Below are 17,818 nucleotides of genomic sequence, written 5' to 3'. Positions count from 1 at the left end.
CTCCACTGACAAATTTGTTAAAATTTGGTGTTGCTTAAAGTAGTTTTTGGTAACTGTTTTGGAGTTCGTGGGAAAAAACGGGTCTACAGAATGTGTGTGCCTGGGAAAATAACACAATTAGACCCAGATGGCCGGTGATTTCCAAGTTTTTGTCTAGGGTCAGCAATTTGAGTCTTAGTAGGCATACCCGGCATATTTAGCTTTCTTGATTATTGTAAGTGGCACTCGTACATTAATAAACATCCATTGTATATTAATAAATAATAAGAGTACAATAGAAAGAAACATTCCACATGGGAAAGCGCTCCCGGGATTGGAATGACTCCTTACCTTCTCCCTTAAAACCCACATCCTTTTGTCTTTCCCTCTCCTTCCCTCTTTCCTGATGAAGCAACCGTGAGTTGCGAAAACTTGATATTTGTGTGTGTGTTTGTGTGTTTTTTATTGTATCTATCTACCAGCGCTTTCCCATTTGGTAAGTCTCAGCATCTTTTTTTAATATATTAATAAATAATAAGAAGCCCATTTTAAGTTAAATGATATTTATTGGTTTAGCTAGTAAACTATTTGCTGCTCTTATTCTTTTGTTAGAATGTGTTTGAAATACATTGCAACCTATATTGCCACATAATTACAAAAAACATGATTGAATCTGTTGAATCCATATATTCGCTGATTTCTGAAGCCATTTTATCCAGTGTAATATGATACTCCATTGGGGGTGGGGGGTGGGGGGGGGGGCAATAGGCCCAAAAGCGCCCCCCCCCATTCCCAATCACTGCCCTTGTATGATAGGAACGGATCATACGCATAACCAAACGAATGTAGCATGCGATAAAATTACTCAGATTTAATGCGCTTATTATTTACACATGAATTACATACAAGTGACTTGAAGATAAACGAAATAAATAAGAACAAATGGGGAAAAATTTATGTGTGATTAGAATTATTATCATAATTTATGAGAGTAGGGTGGCATAGAGGACCATTAAACAGCATTACCATATAGCACATGGTGAAGTTGTACTATTATAAAATTGCGTTAATTTTAATATTAATTTTTCATTCAAAAGGGAGAGGCGCAGGATAGTAGGGGTTTTGAGTGGGGAGAAAGTAAATTACAACAGAACAATGGAAAAATAAAGTGAATGATAACAAATACGAATTTCTAACATGAAGTATGGAGAAACCAACACTCTTAATTTAAAAAAGAAGGGGAGAGAGAGAGAGAGAGAGAGAGAGAGAGAGAGAGAGAGAGAGAGAGAGAGAGCAGGAGAGAGCAGGTACACAAGTAAAGAAAATGCATATAAAGGAACAAATATTGCAATAGATAACTTGAATTGATCTATATATGAGTTCAATTCTAGTTACCAATTCAAATATTGCTAACTTTTTTGCAGAAGTTCAGAAAGCAGCTATGAGTGCAGAAATGGTATTGTATTTAGAAAGTGACCTGGAAAAACTATGTAATTAATGAACTATTGAATAGGTAGAATTGGTAACTGGAATTGACCTCCTACATAGGAGGTGAATTCTAGTTACCGATTCCAATGTTTGTAGCTGTTTCGCAATAGTTCAGAGAGCAATCGCAAATGGAAAAATCTTATTACATTTGAGGCAGAACCATCGAATGGCTGTAATCAGTAACTGGAATTGACCTGTATACCTAAATTCCAGTTGTCAGTTCCATGCTTTCCATTATAAATAATATATCAGTACAGGTCAGTTGTAGTTAGCAATTCCACAAATCATTATTTTTCAACGTCTTTGCAGTAATTATGTACCATAGTACGTTGTAGGATTTCTATTTTGCTGTTACTTTCTGTACTACTGCAATTAATAAATTGTTCATTTGTCACGGAAGAACAACGGAAGCAGTAATGGAAATACTGAAAGGAACCACTGCAAACACACATTGTAAAAATGCAGAACTTGCATAACTTGGAACTGACAAAAGAATTCACCTATATAGGACAAATTTATTAACCCATTTCAAAGAACATTATTGTCCAAAGTGGTAAAGAAAACATTTTTAAACAAGAAAATCGTTACAAACATCACTGTACCAGGGTGTATACGACCAAAGTGTGTCAAAGGCTTTAGGAAGAATATGCAGTGCTTCCTAACAACAAATTGCCTCCGATGAGCGTGACGTGACTGCTGTTGCTGGCGGGCTCTTGCGCATGCGCAGTTGAGTTACGTATGAGTAGTACCTTCTCGCGCTTCTGGCTACAGATGTGTGACTGGGCGCCACTATCTAAATTTCTCCGGTTCGGAAATATCGTACATCCGGGTCTGATGCACAGAGCAGTCTGAGTTGTTGTGGGGAGGTGGGCAGCACCACGTGACCTGTGTTTACGTTTAGTGATTTTGCTGTTTCCTCTTCGTTTATTGCTCTCACATTAAATGAAAACAAAACGGATTTCTGTGGCCGGGAGCTACCAAATGAATTAAAATACGTTCGCATAATTAAGGAAGGCTAAATAATGTTGTTAGTTTCAGGCTTCATTTCCACCTTTCTGACAGTCAAACATTAATCGCCTTGCAGAACAATGAAGTTATTTTTGTCGGCTTGCTAAAGAGATTTGGCTTTTTTTAAAATATTTTGCGCAGAGGCAGTGAATTTATTTGAAACGAAGTGTTTAATTTTACACTGTTGGCCAGTTTCAACTGTTCGCTGCATTTCAAGTGCATGTTTTCCATCTTCTAGCTCCTATGGCATTATGCCATAGTAAAGAACCAAATATGAGATAATACAGTACTCAAGAAAATTTACATCCGAATGTGCACATAAAGATTGTGCACTTTAAGCCGAATTATGCATTTTAGTATGGTTCACGAAATTCCGATGCTCTTGAAGTATCCTTTGATGTCTTATTTTATGACATAATGCAAGATCTTTTAATGTTTTACGCGTACGAACATGCGGGCTTCCTGCATCATCGTAGCTGTGCAGGCGCAGTGACGCCTGTTATCTGGCACTCTCTGGCAACTGCTGTAACGAACCAATTTCTAACAGGTCACGGGAAAATATTGCGAATGGCGGCTTGAAAAGTGTTACTTTCAAATTGAATTTCCTTTTACGCAAGATGAACTATGTGCCAGAAAGTACGATGAATTTCTTAAATCACAGAGCGTTTGAGTCTCATTTAAAAATCAACTCTTTGAGGACAACCATCTAGAAGAATTTCCTGCCCAGAATATCAGACATTTGCGTCGTTATTAAAAATTTTACTGGCACATTTGTGTGAAGTATGTTAAAGTGTAACACACGCAAAAAGATCAGCATTACATGTGGAAGCGTAGCTTCTCTTGGAGCTTATTAATCTTAGAGACCAATATTATGTATGAAAGCTTTGTTTTTCTTGTAGCAACACGATGTGTATTAATTAAACCATTAACTTTTTTGTGTGTGTGTGTGTTCACGCTCCTTAAGAGTGATCCTGCTATTGGTTGATTACATCACGTGTCCTATGCTGTCATCAGCTGGCGAGATCACGTGACATGAGCCATGACTGGCTTACAAAACCGCATCGCAATCTCAATTTCATTGCTGCGGAAAGTAACATGCACTGTTTGGTGGAATTCGAATTTATACCTGCGTAACACGAAAAATGCAGCGTACATGTTGCTGCACATCAAAGATCTTTCCAAAACGTGTTTCTTTTCCCCCCCAGGGTTTTGTTTTCTAAAGTGCCGGCAAATTCTACGTCTGTGTATAAAACCATAAACATTCTAAGGATTGATAAGTTTTACAGTGCTGAGGAAAAGTATACTGTCACTTAAAACGGAAAAAGTGTATTTTTACCTGGGAGAAAGTGTATTTTCAACCGGGAAATCCGGGAAAAATCTAGGAATTTTTTTTTCCTTGTCCATGTATACACCCTGTGTACACTCAGAAAAATAAAACGCAAAAATGACAAAACCCTGGAACCAATGACTATACTATACTATACGTAAGTCATACTAGCTATACAATAGCTCGAAAATAACAAATGGTAGAATTTATACCTCAGGAATTAAAGTAAAAGTAACAGAAGTATAGCAAAAACACCGAAAAGGAAAACATAATATTGGCCACAAAAAAAGAAATCTACCGCATATGACGTTTCAAAGGAGTGAAAGAGCGAGGCTGCCAAGAACAACAAAATAAGGACATAACAAGAAATAATAATGTTAGAAGATTTAACTATAACGAAATAAGCAAAAACCAGACTAACTTAAAATATTAGTAAGAAACAAAAACTGCCAGGCATGAAAGAAGCACCACCAGTTCTTCCTTACCACCTGCCACCAACCATTTTAAAATAATAAAAATAAGTCAATCAAATAAACTCAGTCCGCAGCTCATGGTCATGCGGTAGCGTTCTCGCTTCCCGCGCCCGGGTTCCCGGGTTCGATTCCCGGCGGGGTCAGGGATTTTCTCTGCCTCGTGATGACCGGGTGTTGCCTTCACAAATAGCTTCAAGTACATGAATATATCACTCACTTCACCAAAAGAAATAACGTCCATAATAAAATCTTTAAAAACACAGCATTCTAGTGTGTACGATGAAATATCAACAAAGTTTTAATCTGCCAGGAAGTTTCATATCATCAAAGTTAATTAAGGCATGTTCTTGTGAGTTTAGTACAATTCTAAGTTACTTGTGTAACCAGTCAATTATAACTGGGACATTTCCTGACTGGCTAAAATATGCAGATGTTAAGCCTCTATTCAAGAAAGGGGATAAAGAGATACCATCAAACTACAGACCGATTTCACTTTTGCCAACATTCTCAAACATTTTAGAAAAAGTAATGTACAGGCAGCTGCTCAACCATCTGACCACAAATAACATATTATCAAGAACACAGTTTGGATTTCTGAAGGGTTCTGATATCGAGAAGGCTATTTACACCTACAGTGAAAATGTACTTAATTCATTAAATAACAAATTACAAGCAGCAGGTATTTTCTGTGATTTGTCAAAGGCATTTGATTGTGTGAACCACAACATCCTTTTAAGTAAATTAGAATTCTATGGTGTCATGGGCAGTGCTGCAAAATGGTTCAAGTCATACCTCACTAACAGGAAACAAAGGGTGTCAGTGCAAGGGACTAGTGAATTAAGTCATCAGTCATCATCAGAATGGGAAGAAATTGCATGTGGTGTCCCACAAGGATCCATCTAAGGGCCATTGCTTTTTCTTGTGAACATTAATGATCTCTCATCAGTTACACTGCCAGAAGCAGAGTTCGTTTTGTTTGCAGATGACACAAGTATTGCAATAAATAGTATGTCAAGTTTAGTTCTAGAAAGATCTGCTAATGATATTTTCATGGATGTTAATAAATGGTTTAAAGCCAACTCACTGACATTAAACTTCGAAAAGACTCACTATATGCAATTTAGAACCTGTAAGAGGTTTCCACCCAGCATATGCATAAAATACGAAGAAGAGCAGATAGAAGAGGTTGACAGTCTTAAATTCCTGGGATTACAACTTGATAATAAATTCAGTTGGGAAGAGCACACCACAGAACTGTAGAAACGCCTTAACAAATCTGTATTTGCAATTCGAGTGTTATCAGACATAGGCGACATAAAAATGAAAAAGCTTGCATACTTTGCCTACTTTCATTCCATAATGTCATGGTATAATATTTTGGTGTAATATGTAGTATTTGTGGAGTAAATTCACAGACGTCCTGTAGAAACCTCTTCAAAGAACTGGGTATACTAACTACTGCCTCTCAGTATATTTACTCATTAATGAAATTTGTCCTAAATAATATATCTCTTTTTCCAACAAACAGCTCAGTTCATACATACAATACCAGGAACAAAAATGATCTGCACAAGGACTTAAAAGAACTTACTTTAGTTCAAAAAGGGGTCCACTACTCAGGAACACTCATCTTCAATAATTTGCCAGTAAACATAAAAAATTTAGTTACAAATAAACATCAGTTTAAAAGGAGCCTGAAAGACTTACTAGTAGCCAACTCCTCCTACTCCATTGATAAATTTTTTAATAGAAACAAATGATGCATTGTATATATTCGTACCATTAGTATTGTTATTTCACCTTTAAAAAATATATATATATATCCTTACCCTCTCTCTTAAAACCCACATCCTTTCGTCTTTCCCTCTCCTTCCCTCTTTCCCGATGAGGCAACAGTTTGTTGCGAAAGCTTGAATTTTGTGTGTATGTTTGTGTTTGTTTGTGTGTCTATCGACCTGCCAGCACTTTCGTTCGGTAAGTCACATCATCTTTGTTTTTATATATATATATATATATATATATATATATATATATATATATATCCTTTCGTCTTTCCCTCTCCTTCCCTCTTTCCTGATGAGGCAACAGTTTGTTGCGAAAGCTTGAATTTTGTGTGTATGTTTGTGTTTGTTTGTGTGTCTATCGACCTGCCAGCACTTTTGTTTGGTAAGTCTCATCATCTTTCTTTTTAGATATATTTTTTCCACGTGGAATGTTTCCCTCTGTTATATATATATATATATATATATATATATATATATAACAGAGGGAAACATTCCACGTGGAAAAAATATATCTAAAAAGAAAGATGATGAGACTTACCAAACAAAAGTGCTGGCAGGTCGATAGACACACAAACAAACACAAACATACACACAAAATTCAAGCTTTCGCAACAAACTGTTGCCTCATCAGGAAAGAGGGAAGGAGAGGGAAAGACGAAAGGATGTGGGTTTTAAGGGAGAGGGTAAGGAGTCATTCCAATCCCGGGAGCGGAAAGACTTACCTTAGGGGGGAAAAAAGGACAGGTATACACTCGCACACACACACATATCCATCCACACACACAGACACAAGCAGACATATTTAAAGACAAAGAGTTTGGGCAGAGATGTCAGTCGAGGTGGAAGAGTAGAGGCAAAGAAGTTGTTGAGAGACAGGTGAGGTATGAGTGGCGGCAACTTGAAATTAGCGGAGATTGAGGCCTGGCGGATAACGAGAAGAGAGGATATACTGAAGGGCAAGTTCCCATCTCCGGAGTTCGGATAGGTTGGTGTTGGTGGGAAGTATCCAGATAACCCGGACGGTGTAACACTGTGCCAAGATGTGCTGGCTGTGCACCAAGGCATGTTTAGCCACAGGGTGATCCTCATTACCAACAAACACTGTCTGCCTGTGTCCATTCATGCGAATGGACAGTTTGTTGCTGGTCATTCCCACATAGAATGCATCACAGTGTAGGCAGGTCAGTTGGTAAATCACGTGGGTGCTTTCACACGTGGCTCTGCCTTTGATCGTGTACACCTTCCGGGTTACAGGACTGGAGTAGGTGGTGGTGGGAGGGTGCATGGGACAGGTTTTGCACCGGGGGCGGTTACAAGGATAGGAGCCAGAGGGTAGGGAAGGTGGTTTGGGGATTTCATAGGGATGAACTAAGAGGTTACGAAGGTTAGGTGGACGGCGGAAAGACACTCTTGGCGGAGTGGGGAGGATTTCATGAAGGATGGATCTCATTTCAGGGCAGGATTTGAGGAAGTCGTATCCCTGCTGGAGAGCCACATTCAGAGTCTGGTCCAGTCCCGGAAAGTATCCTGTCACAAGGGTACCAGGATGGCCCCCTCGTACGCCAACCTATTCATGGGTCGCTTAGAGGAAGCCTTCTTGGTTACCCAGGTCTGCCAACCCAAAGTTTGGTACAGATTTATTGATGACATCTTCATGATCTGGACTCACAGTGAAGAAGAACTCCACAATTTCCTCTCCAACCTCAACTCCTTTGGTTCCATCAGATTCACCTGGTCCTACTCCAAATCCCATGCCACTTTCCTTGACGTTGACCTCCACCTGTCCAATGGCCAACTTCACACGTCCGTCCACATCAAACCCACCAACAAGCAACAGTACCTCCATTATGACAGCTGCCACCCATTCCACATCAAACGGTCCCTTCCCTACAGCCTAGGTCTTCGTGGCAAACGAATCTGCTCCAGTCCGGAATCCCTGAAACATTACACCAACAACCTGACAACAGCTTTCGCATCCCGCAACTACCCTCCTGGCCTGGTACAGAAGCAAATAACCAGAGCCACTTCCTCATCCCCTCAAACCCAGAATCCCCCACAGAAGAACCACAAAAGTGCCCCACTTGTGACAGGATACTTTCCGGGACTGGACCAGACTCTGAATGTGGCTCTCCAGCAGGGATACGACTTCCTCAAATCCTGCCCTGAAATGAGATCCATCCTTCATGAAATCCTCCCCACTCCGCCAAGAATGTCTTTCCGCCGTCCACCTAACCTTCGTAACCTGTTAGTTCATCCCTATGAAATCCCCAAACCACCTTCCCTACCCTCTGGCTCCTATCCTTGTAACCGCCCCCGGTGCAAAACCTGTCCCATGCACCCTCCCACCACCACCTACTCCAGTCCTGTAACCCGGAAGGTGTACACGATCAAAGGCAGAGCCACGTGTGAAAGCACCCACGTGATTTACCAACTGACCTGCCTACACTGTGATGCATTCTATGTGGGAATGACCAGCAACAAACTGTCCATTCGCATGAATGGACACAGGCAGACAGTGTTTGTTGGTAATGAGGATCACCCTGTGGCTGAACATGCCTTGGTGCACAGCCAGCACATCTTGGAACAGTGTTACACCGTCCGGGTTATCTGGATACTTCCCACCAACACCAACCTATCCGAACTCCGGAGATGGGAACTTGCCCTTCAGTATATCCTCTCTTCTCGTTATCCGCCAGGCCTCAATCTCTGCTAATTTCAATTTGCCGCCACTCATACCTCACCTGTCATTCAACATCTTTGCCTCTGCACTTCTGCCTCGACTGACATCTCTGCCCAAACTCTTTGTCTTTAAATATGTCTGCTTGTGTCTGTATATGTGTGGATGGATATGTGTGTGTGTGCGCGAGTGTATACCCGTCCTTTATTCCCCCTAAGGTAAGTCTTTCCGCTCCCGGGATTGGAATGACTCCTTATCCTCTCCCTTAAAACCCACATCCTTTCGTCTGTCCCTCTCCTTCCCCTCTTTCCTGATGAGGCAACAGTTTGTTGCGAAAGCTTGAATTTTGTGTGTATATTTGTGTTTGTTTGTGTGTCTATCGACCTGCCAGCGCTTTTGTTTGGTAAGTCTCATCATCTTTCTTTTTATATATATATATATATATATATATATATATATATATATATATATATATATATATATATATACATATATATATATGATGTGACTTACCAAATGAAAGTCCTGGCAGGTCGACAGACACACAAACAAACACAAACATACACACAAAATTCAAGCTTTCGCAACAAACTGTTGCCTCATCGGGAAAGAGGGAAGGAGAGGGAAAGACGAAACGATGTTGGTTTTAAGGGAGAGGGTAAGGAGTCATTCCAATCCCGGGAGCAGAAAGACTTACCTTAGGAGGAAAACAGGACGGGTATACTCTCGCGCGCGCGCATACACACACACATGTCCATCCACACATATACAGACACAAGCAGACACATTTAAAGACAAAGAGTTTGTGTGTCTATCGACCTGCCAGCGCTTTCGTTCGGTAAGTCACATCATCTTTGTTTTTAGATATATTTTTCCCATATTTTGTCTTTAAGTGTGTCTGCTTGTGTCTGTATATGTGTGGATGGATATGTGTGTGTGTGCGAGTGTATACCCGTCCTTTTTTCCCCCTAAGGTAAGTCTTTCCGCTCCCGGGATTGGAATGACTCCTTACCCTCTCCCTTAAAACCCACATCCTTTCATCTTTCCCTCTCCTTCCCTCTTTCCTGACGAAGCAACCGTTGGTTGCGAAAGCTAGGATTTTGTGTGTATATTTGTGTTTTTTTGTGTGTCTATCGACCTGCCAGCGCTTTTGTTTGGTAAGTCTCATCATCTTTCTTTTTAGATATATTTTTTCCACGTGGAATGTTTCCCTGTGTTATATATATATATATATATATATATATATATATATATATATATATATATATATATATATATATATATAGAGGGAAACATTCCACATGGGAAAAATATATCTAAAAACAAAGATGATGTGACTTACCGCACGAAAGTGCTGGCAGGTCGATAGACACACAAACACACACACAAAATTTGTGTGTGTGTTTCTGTGTCTATCGACCTGCCAGCGCTTTCGGTGACTTACCAAATGAAAGTGCTGGCAGGTCGACAGACACACAAACGAACACAAACATACACAAAAAATTCAAGCTTTCGCAACAAACTGTTGCCTCATCAGGAAAGAGGGAAGGAGAGGGAAAGACGAAAGGATGTGGGTTTTAAGGGAAGAGGTAAGGAGTCATTCCAATCCCGGGAGCGGAAAGACCTACCTTAGGGGGAAAAAAGGACGGGTATACACTCGCGCGCGCGCGCGCGCGCGCGCACACACACACACACACACACACACACACACACACACACACATATATATATCCATCCACACATATACAGGCACAAGCAGACATCTCACAAGCAGACATATTTGGTCTTTAAATATGTCTGCTTGTGAGATGTCTGTTTGTGTCTGTATATGTGTGGATGGATATGTGTGTGTGTGTGCGAGTGTATACCCGTCCTTTTTTCCCCCTAAGGTAGGTCTTTCCGCTCCCGGGATTGGAATGACTCCTTACCTTCTCCCTTAAAACCCACATCCTTTCGTCTTTCCCTCTCCTTCCCTCTTTCCTGATGAGGCAACAGTTTGTTGCGAAAGCTTGAATTTTGTGTGTATGTTTGTGTTTGTTTGTGTGTCTGTCGACCTGCCAGCACTTTCATTTGGTAAGTCACATCATCTTTGTTTTTAGATATATTTTTCCTACATGGAATGTTTCCCTCTAATATATATATATATATATATATATATATATATATATATATATATATATATATATAAAGACTTACCAAACGAAAGCGCTGGCAGGTCGATAGACACACAAACAAACACAAACATACACACAAGCGCGCGTGCACACACACACACACACACACATATATCCATCCACACATATACAGACACAAGCAGACATATTTAAAGACAAAGAGTTTGGGCAGAGATGTCAGTCGAGGCGGAAGTGCAGAGGCAAAGATGTTGTTGAATGGCAGGTATGAGTGGCGGCAACTAGAAATTAGCGGAGATTGAGGCCTGGTGGGTAACGGGAAGAGAGGATATATTGAAGAGCAAGTTCCCATTTCCGGAGTTCGGATAGGTTGGTGTTGGTGGGAAGTATCCAGATAACTCGGATGGTGTAACACTGTGCCAAGATGTGCTGGCCGTGCACCAAGGCATTTTAGCCGCAGGGTGATCCTCATTACCAACAAACACTGTCTGCCTGTGTCCATTCATGCGAATGGACAGTTTGTTGCTGGTCATTCCCACATAGAATGCATCACAGTGTAGGCAGGTCAGTTGGTAAATCACGTGGGTGCTTTCACACGTGGCTCTGCCTTTGATCGTGTACACCTTCCGGGTTACAGCGCTGGAGTAGGTGGTGGTGGGACGGTGCATGGGACAGGTTTTACACCGGGGGCGGTTACAAGGATAGGAGCCAGAGGGTAGGGAAGGTGGTTTGGGGATTTCATAGGGATGAACTAACAGGTTACGAAGGTTAGGTGGACGGCGGAAAGACACTCTTGGTGGAGTGGGGAGGATTTCATGAAGGATGGATCTCATTTCAGGGCAGGATTTGAGGAAGTCGTATACCTGCTGGAGAGCCACATTTAGAGTCTGGTCCAGTCCCGGAAAGTATCCTGTCATAAGTGGGGCACTTTTGTGGTTCTTCTGTGGGAGGTTCTGCCTTTGAGAGGATGAGAAAGTGGCTCTGGTTATTTGCTTCTGTACCAGGTCGGGAGGGTAGTTACGGGATGCGAAAGCTGTTGTCAGGTTGTTGGTGTAATGGTTCAGGGATTCCGGACTGGAGCAGATTCGTTTGCCACGAAGACCTAGGCTGTAGGGAAGGGACCGTTTGATGTGGAATGGGTGGCAGCTGTCATAATGCAGGTACTGTTGCTTGTTGGTGGGTTTGATGTGGACGGACGTGTGAAGCTGGCCATTGGACAGATGGAGGTCAACGTCAAGGAAAGTGGCGTGGGATTTGGAGTAGGACCAGGTGAATCTGATGGAACCAAAGGAGTTGAGGTTGGAGAGGAAATTCTGGAGTTCTTCTTCACTGTGAGTCCAGATCATGAAGATGTCATCAATAAATCTGTACCAAACTTTGGATTGGCAGGCCTGGGTAACCAAGAAGGCTTCCTCTAGGCGACCCATGAATAGGTTGGTGTACGAAGGGGCCATCCTGGTACCCATGGCTGTTCCCTTTAATTGTTGGTATGTCTGGTCTTCAAAAGTGAAGAAGTTGTGGATCAGGATGAAGCTGGCTGAGGTAATGAGGAAAGAGGTTTTAGGTAGGGTGGCAGGTGATCGGCATGAAAGGAAGTGCTCCATCGCAGCGAGGCCCTGGACGTGTGGAATATTTGTGTATAAGGAAGTGGCATCAATGGTTACAAGGATGGTTTCTGGGGGTAACAGATTGGGTAAGGATTCCAGGCGTTGGAGAAAGTGGTTGGTGTCTTTGATGAAGGATGGGAGACTGCATGTAATGGGTTGAAGGTGTTGATCTACGTAGGCAGAGATACGCTCTGTGGGGGCTTGGTAACCAGCTACAATGGAGCGGCCGGGATGGTTGGGTTTATGAACTTTGGGAAGAAGGTAGAGGTAGGGGTGCGGGGTGTCGGTGGGGTCAGGAGGTTGATGGAGTCAGGTGAAAGGTTTTGTATGGGGCCTAAGGTTCTGGGATTCCTTGAAGCTCCGCCTGGACATCAGGAATGGGATTACCTTGGTAAACTTTGTATGTGGTGTTGTCTGAAAGCTGACGCAGTCCCTCAGCCACATACTCCCAACGATATAGTACCACGGTCGTAGAACCCTTGTCCGCCGGAAGAATGACGATGGAACGGTCAGCCTCCAGATCACGGATAGCTTGGGCTTCAGCAGTGGTGATGTTGGGAGTAGGATTAAGGTTTTTTAAGAAGGATTGAGAGGCAAGGCTGGAAGTCAGAAATTCCTGGAAGGTTTGGAGAGGGTGATTTTGAGGAAAAGGAGGTGGGTCCCGCTGTGACGGAGGACGGAACTGTTCCAGGCAGGGTTCAATTTGGATAGTGTCTTGGGGAGTTGGATCATTAGGAGTAGGATTAGGATCATTTTTCTTCGTGGCAAAGTGATACTACGTGGATACTTCCCACCAACACCAACCTATCCGAACTCCGGAGATGGGAACTTGCACTTCAATATATCCTATCTTCCCATTACCCACCAGGCCTCAATCTCCGCTAATTTCAAGTTGCTGCCACTTATACCTCACCTGTCATTCAACAACATCTTGGCCTCTGCACTTCCGCCTCGACTGACATCTCTGCCCAAACTCTTTGTCTTTAAATATGTCTGCTTGTGTCTGTATATGTGTGGATGGATATATGTGTGTGTGTGTGTGTGTGTGTGTGTGTGTGTGTGTGTGTGAGAGTGAGTGTATACCCGTCCTTTTTTCCCCCTAAGGTAAGTCTTTCCGCTCCCGGGATTGGAATGACTCCTTACCCTCTCCCTTAAAACCCACATCCTTTCGTCTTTCCCTCTCCTTCCCTCTTTCCTGATGAGGCAACAATTTGTTGCGAAAGCTTGAATTTTGTGTGTATGTTTGTGTTTGTTTGTGTGTCTGTCGACCTGCCAGGACTTTCATTTGGTAAGTCACATCATCTTTGTTTTTATATATATATATATATATATATATATATATATATATTAAAAACGAAGATGATGTGACTTACCAAATGAAAGTGCTGGCAGGTCGACAGACACACAAATAAACACAAACATACACACAGAATTCAAGCTTTCGCAACAAACTGTTGCCTCATCAAGAAAGAGGGAAGGAGAGGGAAAGACGAAAGGATGTGGGTTTTAAGGGAGAGGGTAAGGAGTCATTCCAATCCCGGGAGCGGAAAGACTTACCTTAGGGGGAAAAAAGGACGGGTACACACTCGCGCGCACACACACATATCCATCCACACATATACAGACACAAGCAGACATATTTAAAGACAAAGAGTTTGGGCAGAGATGTCAGTCGAGGCAGAAGTGCAGAGGCAAAGATGTTGAATGACAGGTGAGGTATGAGTGGCGGCAACTTGAAATTAGCGGAGATCGAGGCCTGGTGGATAACGGGAAGATAGGATATATTGAAGAGCAAGTTCCCATCTCCGGAGTTCGGATAGGTTGGTGTTAGTGGGAAGTATCCAGATAACCCGGACGGTGTAACGCTGTGCCAAGATGTGCTTGCCGTGCACCAAGGCATGTTTAGCCACAGGGTGCTCCTCATTACCAACAAACACTGTCTGCCTGTGTCCATTCATGCGAATGGACAGTTTGTTGCTGGTCATTCCCACATAGAATGCGTCACAGTGTAGGCAGGTCAGTTGGTAGATCTCGTGGGTGCTTTCACACGTGGCTCTGCCTTTGATCGTGTACACCTTCCGGGTTACAGGACTGGAGTAGGTGGTGGTGGGAGGGTGCATGGGACAGGTTTTACACCGGGGGCGGTTACAAGGGTAGGAGCCAGAGGGTAGGGAAGGTGGTTTGGGGATTTCATAGGGATGAACTAAGAGGTTACGAAGGTTAGGTGGACGGCGGAAAGACACTCTTGGTGGAGTGGGGAGGATTTCATGAAGGATGGATCTCATTTCAGGGCAGGATTTGAGGAAGTCGTATCCCTGCTGGAGAGCCACATTCAGAATCTGATCCAGTCCCGGAAAGTATCCTGTCACAAGTGGGCACTTTTGTGGTTCTTCTGTGGGAGGTTCTGGGTTTGAGAGGATGAGGAAGTGGCTCTGCTTATTTGCTTCTGTACCAGGTCGGGAGGGTAGTTGCGGGATGCGAAAGCTGTTGTTGGTGTAATGGTTCAGGGATTCTGGACTGGAGCAGATTCGTTTGCCACGAAGACCTAGGCTGTAGGGAAGGGACCGTTTGATGTGGAATGGGTGGCAGCTGTCGTAATGGAGGTACTGTTGCTTGTTGGTGGGTTTGATGTGGACGGACGTGTGAAGCTGGCCATTGGACAGGTGGAGGTCAACATCAAGGAAAGTAGCATGGGATTTGGAGTAGGACCAGGTGAATCTGATGGAACCAAAGGAGTTGAGGTTGGAGAGGAAGTTCTGGAGTTCTTCTTCACTGTGAGTCCAGATCATGAAGATGTCATCAATAAATCTGTACCAAACTTTGGGTTGGCAGGCCTGGGTAACCAAGAAGGCTTCCTCTAAGCGACCCATGAATAGATTGGCATACGAAGGGGCCATCCTGGTACCCATGGCTGTTCCCTTTAATTGTTGGTATGTCTGGTCTTCAAAAGTGAAGAAGTTGTGGGTCAGGATGAAACTGGCTAAGGTAATGAGGAAAGAGGTTTTAGGTAGGGTGGCAGGTGATCAGCGTGAAAGTAAGTGCTCCATCGCAGCGAGGCCCTGGACATGCGGGATATTTGTGTATAAGGAGGTGGCATCAATGTTTATAAGGATGGTTTCTGAGGGTAACGGATTGGGTAAGGATTCCAGGCGTTGGAGAAAGTGGTTGGTGTCTTTGATGAAGGATGGGAGACTGCATGTAATGGGTTGAAGGTGTTGATCTACGTAGGCAGAGATACGCTCTGTGGGGGCTTGGTAACCAGCTACAATGGGGCGGCCAGGATGATTGGGTTTGTGAATTTTAGGAAGAAGGTAGAAAGTAGGGGTGCGGGGTGTCAGTGCCTAAAACCTCTTTCCTCATTACCTTAGCCAGCTTCATCCTGACCCACAACTTCTTCACTTTTGAAGACCAGACATACCAACAATTAAAGGGAACAGCCATGGGTACCAGGATGGCCCCTTCGTATGCCAACCTATTCATGGGTCGCTTAGAGGAAGCCTTCTTGGTTACCCAGGCCTGCCAACCCAAAGTTTGGTACAGATTTATTGATGACATCTTCATGATCTGGACTCACAGTGAAGAAGAACTCCAGAATTTCCTCTCCAACCTCAACTCCTTTGGTTCCATCAGATTCACCTGGTCCTACTCCAAATCCCATGCTACTTTCCTTGATGTTGACCTCCACCTGTCCAATGGCCAGCTTCACACGTCCGTCCACATCAAACCCACCAACAAGCAACAGTACCTCCATTACGACAGCTGCCACCCATTCCACATCAAACGGTCCCTTCCCTACAGCCTAGGTCTTCGTGGCAAACGAATCTGCTCCAGTCCGGAATCCCTGAAGCATTACACCAACAACCTGACAACAGCTTTCGCATCCCGCAAATAACCAGAGCCACTTCCTCATCCTCTCAAACCCAGAACCTCCCACAGCAGAACCACAAAAGTGCCCCACTTGTGACAGGATACTTTCCGGGACTGGATCAGATTCTGAATGTGGCTCTCCAGCAGGGATACGACTTCCTCAAATCCTGCCCTGAAATGAGATCCATCCTTCATGAAATCCTCCCCACTCCACCAACAGTGTCTTTCCGCCGTCCACCTAACCTTCGTAACCTCTTAGTTCATCCCTATGAAATCCCCAAACCACCTTCCCTACCCTCTGGCTCCTACCCTTGTAACCGCCCCCGGTGTAAAACCTGTCCCATGCGCCCTCCCACCACCACCTACTCCAGTCCTGTAACCCGGAAGGTGTACACGATCAAAGGCAGAGCCACGTGTGAAAGCACCCACGTGATCTACCAACTGACCTGCCTACACTGTGACGCATTCTATGTGGGAATGACCAGCAACAAACTGTCCATTCGCATGAATGGACACAGGCAGACAGTGTTTGTTGGTAATGAGGATCACCCTGTGGCTAAACATGCCTTGGTGCACGGCCAGCACATCTTGGCACAGTGTTACACCGTCCGGGTTATCTGGATACTTCCCACTAACACCAACCTATCCGAACTCCGGAGATGGGAACTTGCTCTTCAATATATCCTCTCTTCCCGTTATCCACCAGGCCTCAATCTCCGCTGATTTCAAGTTGCCGCCACTCATACCTCACCTGTCATTCAACATCTTTGCCTCTGCACTTCTGCCTCGACTGACATCTCTGCCCAAACTCTTTGTCCTTAAATATGTCTGCTTGTGTCTGTATATGTGTGGATGGATATGTGTGTGTGTGCGCGAGTGTATACCCGTCCTTTTTTCCCCCTAAGGTAAGTCTTTCCGCTCCCGGGATTGGAATGACTCCTTACCCTCTCCCTTAAAACCCACATCCGTTCGTCTTTCCCTCTCCTTCCCTCTTTCCTGATGAGGCAAAAGTTTGTTGCGAAAGCTTGAATTCTGTGTGTATGTTTGTGTTTGTTTGTGTGTCTGTCGACCTGCCAGCACTTTCATTTGGTAAGTCACATCATCTTTGTTTTTAAATATATTTTTCCTATGTGGAATGTTTCCCTCTATTATATATATATTTTGACATGTTCCACATCCACGAGGATCTCCTCAGCACGGATCTATGGAACGTAAACTAATCTAATCTAATCTAATCTGTGTGCTGTCCTTAGGTTGGTTAGGTTTAAGTAGTTCTAAGTTCTAGGGGACTGATGACCATAGATGTTAAGTCCCATAGTGCTCAGAGCCATTTGAACCAATAAACCCAGCAGCACAAGATATAACAACCAATGCCTCACCCTACCATTCTACCCAAAAAATATTAAAACGACAGAAAAACCTCCCCGAGAGAATCCAAAAGAAAAAAAAACAAAAAAACCTCAACATAAAGCAAGA

General features: G+C 43.3%; 1 protein-coding gene across 2 annotated transcripts in view; it reads left to right on the top strand.

The window, feature by feature from the left end:
• LOC126253198 (probable phosphorylase b kinase regulatory subunit alpha) overlaps positions 1-17,818 on the top strand; it is a 294,496-nt gene that overhangs the window by 222,221 nt on the left and 54,457 nt on the right. The gene's annotated exons all lie outside the window — the stretch shown is intronic.

The sequence above is a fragment of the Schistocerca nitens genome, chromosome 4, assembly GCF_023898315.1.
Source record: "Schistocerca nitens isolate TAMUIC-IGC-003100 chromosome 4, iqSchNite1.1, whole genome shotgun sequence".
Taxonomy (NCBI): Eukaryota; Metazoa; Arthropoda; class Insecta; order Orthoptera; family Acrididae; genus Schistocerca; species Schistocerca nitens.
The sequence above is the reverse complement of the archived record's forward strand: the minus strand, read 5'-3'. Positions and strand labels throughout refer to the sequence as shown.